Source organism: Rana temporaria, chromosome 4 (genome assembly GCF_905171775.1).
Source record: "Rana temporaria chromosome 4, aRanTem1.1, whole genome shotgun sequence".
Taxonomy (NCBI): domain Eukaryota; kingdom Metazoa; phylum Chordata; class Amphibia; order Anura; family Ranidae; genus Rana; species Rana temporaria.
The window spans coordinates 269,957,235-269,969,985 of NC_053492.1; positions in this window are offsets into that span (position 1 = coordinate 269,957,235).

Sequence of the window (12,751 nt, forward strand, 5' to 3'; positions counted from 1 at the left end):
GCGCTACCAGATACTACAGGAAATGAAGAGACAATCAGCTAATATAGTGTTTTTACAAGAGACCCATCTAAAAACAACATCTAGGACTAGGCTAAACTCAAAAAATGTCCCCATATGGTATCATAGTTACTCTCCTAATAAAAGATCTAAGGGCCAGATTCACAGCCAGGCGGCGCAGCATAACGTAACCGATTTAGGTTACACTGCCGCAAATTTTCTGGCTAAGTGCCCGATCCACAAAGCACTTACCTGGAAATTTGCGGCGGTATATCCTAAATCCGTCCGGCGCAAGGTGGGCCCAATCGAATGGGGCGAGTCCCATTTAAATTATATATATATACATTCGCCAGCACACCAGGGATCATCTTAAAAAAAAGTCCAAAAATTTAATGCATATCTATTGATCCAAAAGAGCAACGTTTCGAGGCCACGCAGGACCTCTTCGTCAGGCAAAAGCCTGACGAAGAGGTCCTGCGTGGCCTCGAAACGTTGCTCTTTTGGATCAATAGATATGCATTAAATTTTTGGACGTTTTTTTAAGATGATCCCTGGTGTGCTGGCGAATATATATATATATGATTTACTTTCCGGTTCCCAGCCGGTGATCGTTTCAGCACCCTTTTACTACTTGGCCATTTTGCCGGAAGGTGTGCAATCGGAATATTTTTGAGATCCCATTTAAATTAGGCGCGCTCCCGCGCCGGACGTACTGCGCATGCTCCCGTCGCAAATTTCCTGACGTGCTTTGCGCAAAGTTACGGCGCGCCAACGTTTTGTGAATCGCGACGGGTAAAAAAGACTTGCGCCGGGAAAGCGACGCAGGAAAGACGGGTATACTTTTACATGGTGTACTAAGTTTACACTTTGTAAAAGATAACCTATCTTTGCGACGGCAAACTAAGACTTGCGGCGACGTAACGACGGGAAAAAAATTTGTGGATCGCCCTAACTGCTAATTTGCATACCCGACGCTGGTTTACGACGCAAAATCCCCCCAGCGGCGGCCACGGTACTGCATCCTAAGATCCGACAGTGTAAAACTATTACACCTGTCGGATCTTAGGGATATCTATGCGTAACTGGTTCTATGAATCAGTCGCATAGATAGAAACAGGGATACGACGGCGTATCAGCAGATACGCCGTCGTATCCCTTTTGTGAATCTGGCCCTAAGGGAATTGCGATTGGGTTTGATAGGAATACAAGATTTATATTAGAAACTATGGAAACAGATCCGGAGGGAAGATATCTATTTGTCAGAGGCTCCCTATCTAATGTCAAATATACATTAGTAAATGTTTACTGCCCAAATGTTCGCCTGACAGCGTATTTGAAAAGAGTTATGACGAAGCTAGAGGGTTTTAGAGAAGGAAAGGTTAAAATGGCAGGTGACGTTAATTTTGTTTTTGACCCTATAATGGATACCCAGCCTGTTTCATTGAGGTCAGAGGGTAAATATCTGAGTGCAGTTAAACACAAATTGCATCAAATGCATTTGGTGGAGGCCTGGAGAATTCTCCACCCAAGGGATAAGGGGCCAGATCCACAAAAACCCGGCGCAACGTATTTTTTTCAATTTAAGTTACACCGCCGCAAAATCTCTACCTAAGTGCCCGATCCACAAAGCACTTACCTAGAAATTTTGAGCGGTGTAACTTAAAATCGTCCGGCGCAAGGCGTTCCTAATTTCATGGGGCGAGTCCCATTTAAATTAGGCGCGCTCCCGCGCCGGACATACTGCGCAAGCTCCCGATGTCATTTTCCCGACGTGCTTTGCGCGGTTTTACGTTACGCCGAGTTTTGTGAATCACGCCGGGTAAAAAAAGTTGCGTCGGGAAAAAAAAAAGATACGGCGGCCAAAAAAAAAAAAAAAAACTGCGTCGCGAGAAAGAAGGGTCTACTTTTACAAGGTGTAAACAGTTTACACTTTGTAAAAGCAGCCCTAATTTTACACATGCAACTTAAAACTTACGGAGAAAAAACGAAGCGTAAAAGCTTCGTGGATCTCCGTAAGTGCTAATTTGCATACCCGAAGCGGCATTTCGACTCGAAATGCCCCCAGCGGCGGATGCGGTACTGCATCCTAAGATCCGGCAGTGTAAGTCCCTTACACATGTCGGATCTTCTGCCTATCTATTGGAAACTGATTCTGTGGATCAGTTCCAAAGATAGAAACAGGGATACGACGGCGTATCAGTAGATACGCCGTCGTATCCCTTTTGTGGATCTGGCCCAGGGATACGACGGTGTATCAGTAGATACGCCGTCGTATCCCTTTTGTGGATCTGGCCCAAGGATTTTACATATTAATCATCTGTCCATAGGTCATATTCCAGAATAGACCATATCTTGCTGGATCATTGGCTCTTGGAGGGACTGAGAGGGATAGAAATAAAAACAATAACGCTCTCTGACCATGCCCCAGTGGAAATGTCTTTGGACATTGGGGGGATACTGGGGGGCCAGAGAGCATGAAGAATGGATGAATCCCTCTTATATGACACCAAGACAGCCGACGACCTGGAAAAGGATATGTGCCTCTTCTTTAAAGAAAATGATTCAGAAGATGTGGTCCCATGAATTTTGTGGGAAACACATAGGCCCAGATTCATGTACAGCGGCGTATCTTTGTGCGGGCGTAGGGCATCTCATATGCGCTACGCTGACGTAACATAGAGAGGCAAGGCCAGTATTCATAAAGCACTTGCTCCCAAAGTTACGGCGGCGTAGCGTAAATGGGCCGGCGTAAGCCCGCCTAATTCAAAGTAGGCAGGTAGTGGGCGTGATGTATTGAGATGAAGCGTGACCCCATGTAAATGAAGGGCCGAACGAACGGCGCATGTGCGTGCATGCTCAGAATCACGTCGCATATACTCCCTAAGATACGACGGCTCAATGTCTTCGACGTGAACGTAACCCAAGCCCAGCCCCATTCATGTACGACTTACGCAAACGACGTAAAATCCGACGGCTGTTCCGACGTCCATACCCTAACATGACTTTATGAGGCTTAACTGTACGCCGGACGTACGCCTTACGTAAACGGCGTAGATTACAGCGACGGGCGTAAGTACGTTCGTGAATCGGCGTATCTAGGTCATTTACATATTCAACGCGTAAATCAATGGAAGCGCCCCTTGCGGCCAGCGTAAATATGCGCCCAAGATACGAAGGCGTAGGAGAATTACGTCGGTCGTATCAAGCTAAAAATCAGGCGTATCTTGGTTGCTGAATAAGTCGCATAGATACGACGGCGCATCCATGGACTTACGCAGCGTATTAGAAGATACTTCGGCGTAAGTCCTTTCTGAATCCGTGCCATAAGGTTTATATGAGAGGCAGGATGATAGTGGAAAAGGCCAAGAGAAAAAAAAATTAGGCAAGCCCAGAGACATCTCTTATTGGAAGAAATCCAGGCCTTAGAACAGAAACATAAGGAAATACAGGAAGAGCAAATTTTGATATTACTAACTAGTAAAAGAGAAAAACTCTGGGATCTAATGGAACAGGAGACTAAATGGGTATTTGATAATATGAATAAGAAATTCTATGCTATGGGGAATAAACCTGGAAAACTCCTAGCAAGGACCATAAAACCAAGAAGCACGCAGAACTTTATTCCAAAAATAAAAGATAACAACAGAGACATCAAGCACTCTACTAAAGGTATAATTAATATCTTCCAAGAGTATTATCAACATTTATATAAAGTTAACAAAGAACAAGGCCCAATGGAAATTCAGAGCAGGAGAAGGAAAATAAAGCAGTATTTAGATAGAGCTAAAACTCCGGAACTAACAGAAGAAGTAATCAGCAACCTAGAGAAAGAGATATCGAGAGAGGAAATAAGTCAAACAATTAAAAATATCAAAATGGGAAAGAGTCCAGGCCCAGATGGGTATACCTCCCTTTACTATAAGAGATATGGAGAAACCCTTATACCATTCTTCCAGGGATATATGAACTCTATAGGGGGGGGGGGGTAAACCAATACGCGAGGAAGCACTAGGAGCCCATATAACCCTGATAGGGAAGGAAGATAAAGATCCATCACTATGTGCCAGCTATAGGCCTATCTCTTTGATCAACGTTGACATAAAGATCTATGCGAAAATTCTAGCAGAGAGACTAAGACCTTTTATGTCAGGGTTGATCGATAATGATCAGGCAGGGTTTGTTCCAGGGAGGGAAATTAGGGACAATGTCTTAAGTGTGCTATTTCTGGCACAAAAAGCTAAAAAGAGTAAGGAACCAGTGGTTTTTCTGTCATTAGATGCCGAAAAGGCGTTTGACAGGCTGGACTGGGAGTTTATGTTGGCAACGTTGACACATATAGGATTAGGACTAAATATGCTTAGGTGGATAGGTGCGTTGTATTCTAAACCTTCGACCCAGGTGCGGGTGAATGGTACTCTATCTGAAAATGTCCTACTTTTTAATGGGACCCGTCAGGGCTGCCCCCTTTCGCCCCTTCTGTTTGTTTTATCTTTATTAGCAACAATACGAAATAATCATGAAATAGAGGGGATGAAGGTGGGGGGGAGGGAACACAAGATCTCTGCGTTTGCGGTAGACATGTGCACACTGAAATATTTTGTTTCGTAATTTCGTTTTCGTCCGAAAAATAAATTTATTTAGTTACTCCCGAAATTCGTTTTTATTTATTTTTCGTAAAAAAAATCCATTAGTTCGAAAATCCAAATTAAGGTCGAATCTGTCTTCGAAAACTTACGGTGTCTGTCGAATGTTCTAAAAAAAAAAAGAAGAAGAAGATTCGACATAATATTTAAAAAATAAATAAAAAATTAGACTCTTCATGTCTCTCTATGTCGAATCTTCATGTCTCTCTATGTCGAATCTTCATGTCTCTCTATGTCGAATCTTTTCTCTCTATGTCGAATCTTTTCTCTCTATGTCGACTCTTCTTCATGTCTCTATAATGTTGAATCTTTTCTCTCTATTTCAAATCTTTTCTCCTTATGTAGAATAATATTGGACTAATAGAGTTAAGGTTTGGCACATTCGACCACAACGAAAACAAAAATAAAGCATTTGTTTATGTCGGATCTTTCGGTTTTTGCTTTCTGTGCTTTCGTTAACGTTTGTTAAAACAATAACGAAAATACCTGAAATTCGGACGAAAATGCATTCGGACGAAAACAAATGCTCATGTCTAGTTTGCGGATGACATGATGCTTTATGTATCTAACCCTATACAGACATTACCAAAGATTATAATTGAATATGAAAGATATGGTGAGATCTCAAACTTAAAAATCAATTAAGAAAAAACTGAGATATTGAATATGTCTATGAGTCCGGAAGAACACAGGGATCTTGGGGCCCTCTACCCCTTTACACGGAAACAGAGGGGGATGAAATACTTGGGGATATATATGTCTAATGTGGAAAGATATCTGTATGAAGACAATTATATCCCTCTATTAAATAAGGTAAAATCAGAGCTTAAGGGGTACCTAATAGATAAAATATCTTGGTGGGGTAGAATAAGCACTATCAAGATGATGGCACTACCTAAAGTCCTATATGTTTTTCAAACACTTCCGATAAAGATCCCAGATATATATTTTAAAATCCTGGGGAAGATAATAAGGAGGTTTATATGGAAGGAAAAAAAAACCTTGAATATCAGCCGAGATCCTGACTAGACCTAGATGTGAGGGAGGGTTATATCTACCAGACTTTAAAAGAAATTACAAGGCAGCAGTATTAAAGAGGATAACTGACTGGTTTCAGGAAGAGGGACAAAGGAAAAAATGGGTAGAAGTAGAGGAAAATCTAAGCAAAAAGGATCTGGGAAAGAGAATATGGGCTCCAAAGCAATATAGAAGTCTTCCTAAGGAGATACCATCAATAACAAAAGAACCCTTTAGAATCTGGGACACGGTATGTAAAAGGAAAAAAAAGGGCCTATAATAGTCCGTTGTTGCCCCTTACGGGTTCAGACTACTTCCCGCCAGGTAAAGGGGGTGGAGCGTACCTGAGATGGACAACTTCTGACACATTAAGATTGAAGGATCTAATAAAGGATAATACCTTGTGCTCTTTGTTAGAACTACGAGGAAAATTTGGACCGATCCCAGAAGATGAATGGACATATAGACAAGTGCAACACTTTGTAGGCACATTCCAGAAACCCCTGCGTGATATGAAAGAATTAAACCCATGGGAAAAATTCATAGAGCGGGGAGGAACAGGAAGACAGGGGATATCAAATATATATAGAATATTGACACCTAATGGAGGGATGGGTACACGGAAAATATTGGAAGGGTGGGAACAAGAATTATATCAAAATATATCGGAAGAAAGGAAGAGACAAGTATTAGATCTTGTCCATTCTACATCAACAGATGCGAAAGTAAAAGAGATGAATTACAAACTCCTTACCCTTCTGTCTGCACCTCTGTACCTCGTTGACCGCCTGATAACCGACCCGGCCTGTCTGACCATCCAGTCTGTTCCAGTCTGCTCCAGTCTGCTGAACGATTCCAGTCTGTTCCTAGTTCCAGTCCAGCTGAACGGTTCCAGTCTGTTCCTAGTTCCAGTCCAGTCTGCTGAACGGTTCCAGTCTGTTCCTAGTTCCAGTCCAGTCTGCTGAACGGTTCCAGTCTGTTCCTAGTTCCAGTCCAGTCTGCTGAATGGTTCCAGTCTGTTCCCAGTTCCGTTCCTAGTTCCAGTCCAGTCTTCTGAATGGTTCCAGTCTGTTCCTAGTTCCAGTCCAGTCTGCTGAACGATTCCTGTCTGTCCTGGTTCCAGTCCAAGCTGTTCCAGTCTGCTGAGTTGAGCCTGTTTGTTCCTGATTCCGGTCCAGTGATCTAGCTCCTGTCTGCCTAACCTGTCAGCTGCTTCAGCTTCCCAGTTCCTGAGGAGTTCCTGAACGTCCGGATTACCTCTACCTCTGTTGATCCTGCCAGGCACTCGTACCACTCCTCACTCCTGCGCCTCCTGTTACTTTACCAGGGGCCGAGAGTAGGAGCCATAAGGGAGGCCTCCCTCTGCTATATCGGGCTCACCACCATCAGGTACGTGACAATAATAGGGGTATGGTAAGGAAAAAGTATAGAATGTCTTTGGTCCCTTACCTACTGAATGGAGCTAAAGCATTAATTTCAAAGAATTGGAGGGAAAAGAAAGCTCCATCAGTGGGAGAATGGATAAAAGAAATAGATAGAATTAGTAGGATGGAGGAATTAATATCAATTCATAATGGAAGTAGATTAGAATATAACAAGTCATGGAGAAAATGGAAAGAATTCAAGGAGCTGGATGCCTAGATGGATGTGGATGGAGATTTTCTTTCACACCTCTTTTTTGGGTTTCCTTTTTTTTTTTTTTTTCTCTCTCTCTTCCTCTCTTTCCTTACACACATTATAGAGCCCACACAAATAGAACTCCCTAGAGGGTAATATGACGTCTTTCTATACTTTTTTTTTTTCTTCATACACTATAAAGTTCACTAGATAGGGATATTTTAGAGGGTAATATGGTGTCCCTATATCTTCCTTTATTTTTCGCTTTGCACTTTGACACTGATAATGGGGATTTTTTTTTCTCTCTCCCTCACACATCATAGAGTTCAGCTGATAGGCACATTTTAGAGGTTAACAAGATATCCCTCTATCATCCTTTATTTTCTGTCATACTTTGGCACTGATAAAAAAAAAAAAAAGAAACATATATATATATATATTTTTTTTCCTTTCTCACACATTATAGAGTTCACTTGATAGGGTTTTTTTTTTCCTTTCTCTTTCTCACATAATAGAGTTCACTTGATAGGCACTTTTTATTTCAAATAGTTTTTATTGAAATGTTTCCAAAGTACAGTAATACAAGTACAATAATAAAATGCAAAATACGTTATAGAAACGGCAATGTACGTAAAGTGAACAGTAAACGTGTAATAGGCACGCACCACACACAGTGCGCACAGTCCAGTTTGGTACAACAGAAGTAGTGTAGAAATTAACATAAACCAAACTGGAAGTAGGTTGCGGCAGTAACATAGTATATGTTGTAGTATCAAGAGCAAAGCAAGGAGGGGGAGGGTAGGGAAGAAAAAGGAGGAGGAGGGGGCAGGATAAAAAGGGGGGGTGAGAGCACATCAAAAGAACATAGTATATAACACAAAATTATCACTTGCTGTTTGTGTTTGTGTACCAAAGAGTCCACGGATTCCAGAGATTGATCAGCTTGGAATAAGTGGATTTTCCTCGAGCTAAGATTGTTTTTATAGGTATAGTGAGTTTGTACTAAGTTGACTACTTCTGTGAGTGTAGGGGCATCTTTCGCTTTCCATTTCCTGGCAATCAACAGTTTGTTGCTAATAGAATATGAGTGGTCACAAGTTGGAGGTTCAGTGGCAGATCATCAATAGTCAAATTGAGGATAGCTAAGTGAGAAGACAATGGAACGGGGAGGCGGAGGACTTCCCGCAGGATCATTTCTACATCAGTCCAAAGTTGTCGTAGGTGTGGGCATGACCAAAAGATATGTATGAGCGTGCCAGGCAGACTGCATTCTCTCCAGCATGCGTTGGAGGTGTGTGTATAGAATGTGGCTAGCCTGTGAGGTGTCATGTACCATCTCATTAGTATTTTTTGGGTGAGCTCCCATAGGGCGGTGCAGGATGTGTATTTGTAGACAGATTTAATTGCAACTCGCCATTGCTCATCAGAGAAACTACTTTGTACATCAGTTTCCCAGTCTTCCAGGGGTTTGGTTTTATGGAAAAGGTTCTTGTCTTGTAAAGTAGAGTAGAATATGTACAATATGAGTAAAGTAGTTCCAGATATTCAGGGGCAGAAAGCCTTCTAGAGAAGGATTCACTGCCAGGCATTTTTGTAACCTATAGTAAGTAAAGTAATCCCTGACAGGTGCGTTAAAGTTCTTTTGGATTTGCAAGAATGAGTTAGTAGCCGCAATGGAGCGCAGGTCAGAGGTAACAGACACGCGGTCTGTTAGCTAGGTTGGGATGGTCAGGTCAGGAGATAATAGTTTTAGAGTTCCAAGGGGGATGGGTATGGGCTTGGTCAGGTGATTTGTCCATTGGGTGTTGTGAAGTATTCTCCAGGCCTTAACTGAGGCTTGAATGGTAGGGGAGTAGAGGTTTAATGGCGTGTTCCTGGCGATCACGCTAAACAGCCAGTCTGATAGGTTAGGTCCCGGTGTCATGGTGTTTTCTATTTTACTCCAGAGTGTAGTCGGTGTTGCAGAGAACCATTCTCTCATTTGTGAAAGTATAGTAGCTAAATAGTAGTCCCTGATATCAACGTGCCCCATCCCACCTACCGACTTGTGTTTGATACGTTTAGTATGACTGCACCTTGATTTTTTGCCCTGCCATACAAAGTGAGTTAATACGGATTGTAGGGACTTGAGGTATGAATGTGAGAGAGGTATAGGTAGTTTACAGAAGATATACAATAGTCTAGGTAGTAACATCATTGTAAAGGCCGCTAGGCGACCAGCCCATGAAAATTCGTGTTTGGAGAGTTTAGCAGTTTCCCTGATCAGCATTTGCCTAATGTTAGTGTAGTTGTGCCTAGAGAGATCTTTTGTTGATTTAGAAAGTGTGATACCTAGGTAAGTTATTCCAGCGTCTGCCCAGGAGTATGGGTATGTATTTCTGGATGTTGCTTGTGATTGCGTCTAAGCCTAAATCCAGAATGTGAGATTTATGCTCATTTACCTTGTAATAAGAAACATTACTAAATCTTTGCAATAGTGATTGTACCGAAGCCAGGGAGGAGAGGGGGTCGGTTAACATCAGTATCACGTCATCCGCCAATAAATTAATTTTATGATCTATAGTGCCTAATCGGAAGCCCGTTATTTTGGAGTGGGCCCTGACATGCTCTGCAAGGGGTTCCATGACCAAGTTCAATATGAGCGGGGACAAAGGGCAGCCTTGACGGGTGCCGTTAGTTATACAGAACGGTCTAGAGAGCATCTCTGAAGTATAGACCTGGGCCGAGGGGGAGGAGTATAGCGCTAGTATGGCAGATAGTATAGGACCCTGGAAGCCAAATTTAGTAAGGGTCACTCTCATGTATTCCCAATGGACTCTATCGAACGCCTTCTTCGCGTCCAAAGATAGGAGCAGAGAAGGCGTTCGCGTCGAGCCAGCACTATGGATGATGTTGAGAATCCTGCGAGTAGCATCGAACGTTTGTCTCCCTTTCGTGAAACCAGATTGGTCATTGTGAATGAGTAGGGGCATCAGGTCAATCAGCCGATTGGCTATGAGTTTGGCGTAGATCTTAGTATCTAGGTTGAGTAGAGATATGGGTCGGAAATTTTGCGCATAGGTGGGTTCCTTGCCTGGCTTCGGCAGTGTAATAATCAGGGCGGATAGCATTTCGGGAGGGAGAGAGGAGGATAAGGCAGTGTCGTTGCACAGAGAGGAAGGGCACCAGGGTATTTCCAAATTGTTTGTAGTACTCACTAGTGAGTCCGTCAGGGCCTGGGGATTTATTGGCAGGCAATTTTAAGATCGTAAGTAGAATTTCTTGGGGAGTAAATGGGGCATTTAACATTTGAAGGTGGTCTTTAGAAAGACTAGGGAGGTTGATCTCCTCAAGGAACGATGAAATATCATGGGGGGAGGGTTGTGGTATAGAGGAGTCGTCTTTTAAATTATAAAGTGTAGTATAAAAATGTCGAAAAGCATCGGCAATGGCAGAGGGATCTATTAGTTTTTGATTCGAGGCGGGGTGGTAGAGATGGGTGATTTTGGTCTTGGAGTAATGACCTTTGATTCTGGTGGCCATGGCCTTTCCGGCCTTATTACCCGTGGAGTAATGTTTAGCCCTAAAAAGGGCATGGGCCCTTTCAAAAGAGTCCAATAGGTGGGATCTTAGTTCTTGTCTAAGGAGACCTAGTTTGTGTTTGATAGCAAGGTCAGGGTGGGATTGATTTTGATTTTCCAGTGATTTGATCTCGGATGTAAGGGTGTCTAGACGCTGTGATCTCCTCCTCCTCTCCCTAGCTCCCAATTGGATAAGGATTCCTTGTACGAACGCCTTATGGGCATTCCAAAGAACAAAGTTATCACTAACAGGACCTGCATTAAGGGTAAAAAAATCCTCTAAACAGTCTTTGATATATCCTGAGTAGAGTGGCGAGTGTATGAGTGCTGCATTAGCTCTCCAAATCCTCGTACCGGAAGCAGAAGGAGAATCACTGACAGTTATTGTGACTGGGGCATGGTCTGACCATGTAATGGTAGAAATCTCGGATGCTGACACGGTGGGCAAGGTCCATTTGTCAACCAAAAAATAGTCAATCCGGGTGTAAGAGTTATGGCACGGAGAGAAGAAAGAGTAATCCCTTTCGGTAGCATGGTGGCAACGCCACACATTGTATAGGTTGTGTGAACGGATGAAGGAGCTCATAGGTGACGAGGTCCGATTGGTTCTGGATGAAGCATCAATGGAATTGTCTGGGACAATATTAGTTAAAGATGAGGCGGCCTTTTTTTAAAGCGGTCGATTTTCTTCAGTAAATTGGACAGAAAACTGATTTGTTTTTTGTTGGGTGCGTACACCGTCACAATGGTGTATCTGACACCACCATTCAGGGAGCAGTCTAGCGCTAGGTATCTACCATTGGGGTCAATTAGGGTATTGTGGAGTTGAAGAGATACCGTGTTTTTGAAGGCAACTAGTATGCCATTCTTTTTATCAGGCCCGGAGGCCTTAAAGAGATTGGAAAAATCCTTGTTGGTACAGGAGGGTTCTGCAGTAATCTTAAAGTGTGTCTCTTGTACACAGAGGACATCACAATGGGAGTCTCGTGCCGTTTTCCACATAGAGACCCTTTTGGCTTGATAGGCACTTTTTAGAGGGTAATAAGGTGTCCCTCTATCATCTTTTATTTTCGGTCATACTTTGGCACTGATAATAAGTAAAAAAAAATTGTTCTTCTTTTCTCTCTCTTCCGTGGGAGGGATTCTCTTTCTCCGGCATCTCGTCAGCCAGCTACCTATTCCCATAGTGCCCTATCCTCTAGCCCCTATTTCCCTTTCACTTATTATTTCTCGATATATATTTTTATCCATAAAGGAGAAGTTAGAAGGTTTAGGACCAGGGACAACGTACAACGTATATGGGATAAGGGGATATGTAACCACAAGAAGTGTAACTATTATAAACATGAGAAAGATTTTATGAAGGGTATATATTGAGACTGTTTATGTGTGTTTGTATAATGTCTGTCTTTTAAATGAGATATATTTATTTATTTATTTATTGGTATGTAATGTTGGAAAATTAATAAAGAAATAAAAAAAAAAAAAAAAGTGTAAATGTGAGATCTTAGGGCCAGATCCACAGCCAGGCGGCGCAACTTAACTTTTCCCATTTAAGTTACAGCGCCGCAAATTTGCCAAGTTAGTGCCCGATCCACAAAGCACTTACCTGGAAATTTGCAGCGGTGTAACTTAAATCCGTCCGGCGCAAGGCGTGCCCAATCTAATGGGGCGAGTCCTATTTAAATTAGGTGCGCTCCCGCGCCGGACATACTGCGCATGCTCCGTCGGGTAAATTACCCGACGTGCATTGCGCTAACTGATGTCGCACCAACGTCATTTTCTTAGACGGTAACGTAAATGGCGTCCAGCGCCATTCACGGACGTCTTACGCAAACGACGTTGAGGTTTAAATTTCATCGCGATAACGACGGCCATACTTACCATGGCTTAGTCAAATAGGACTCAGCCCTAGTT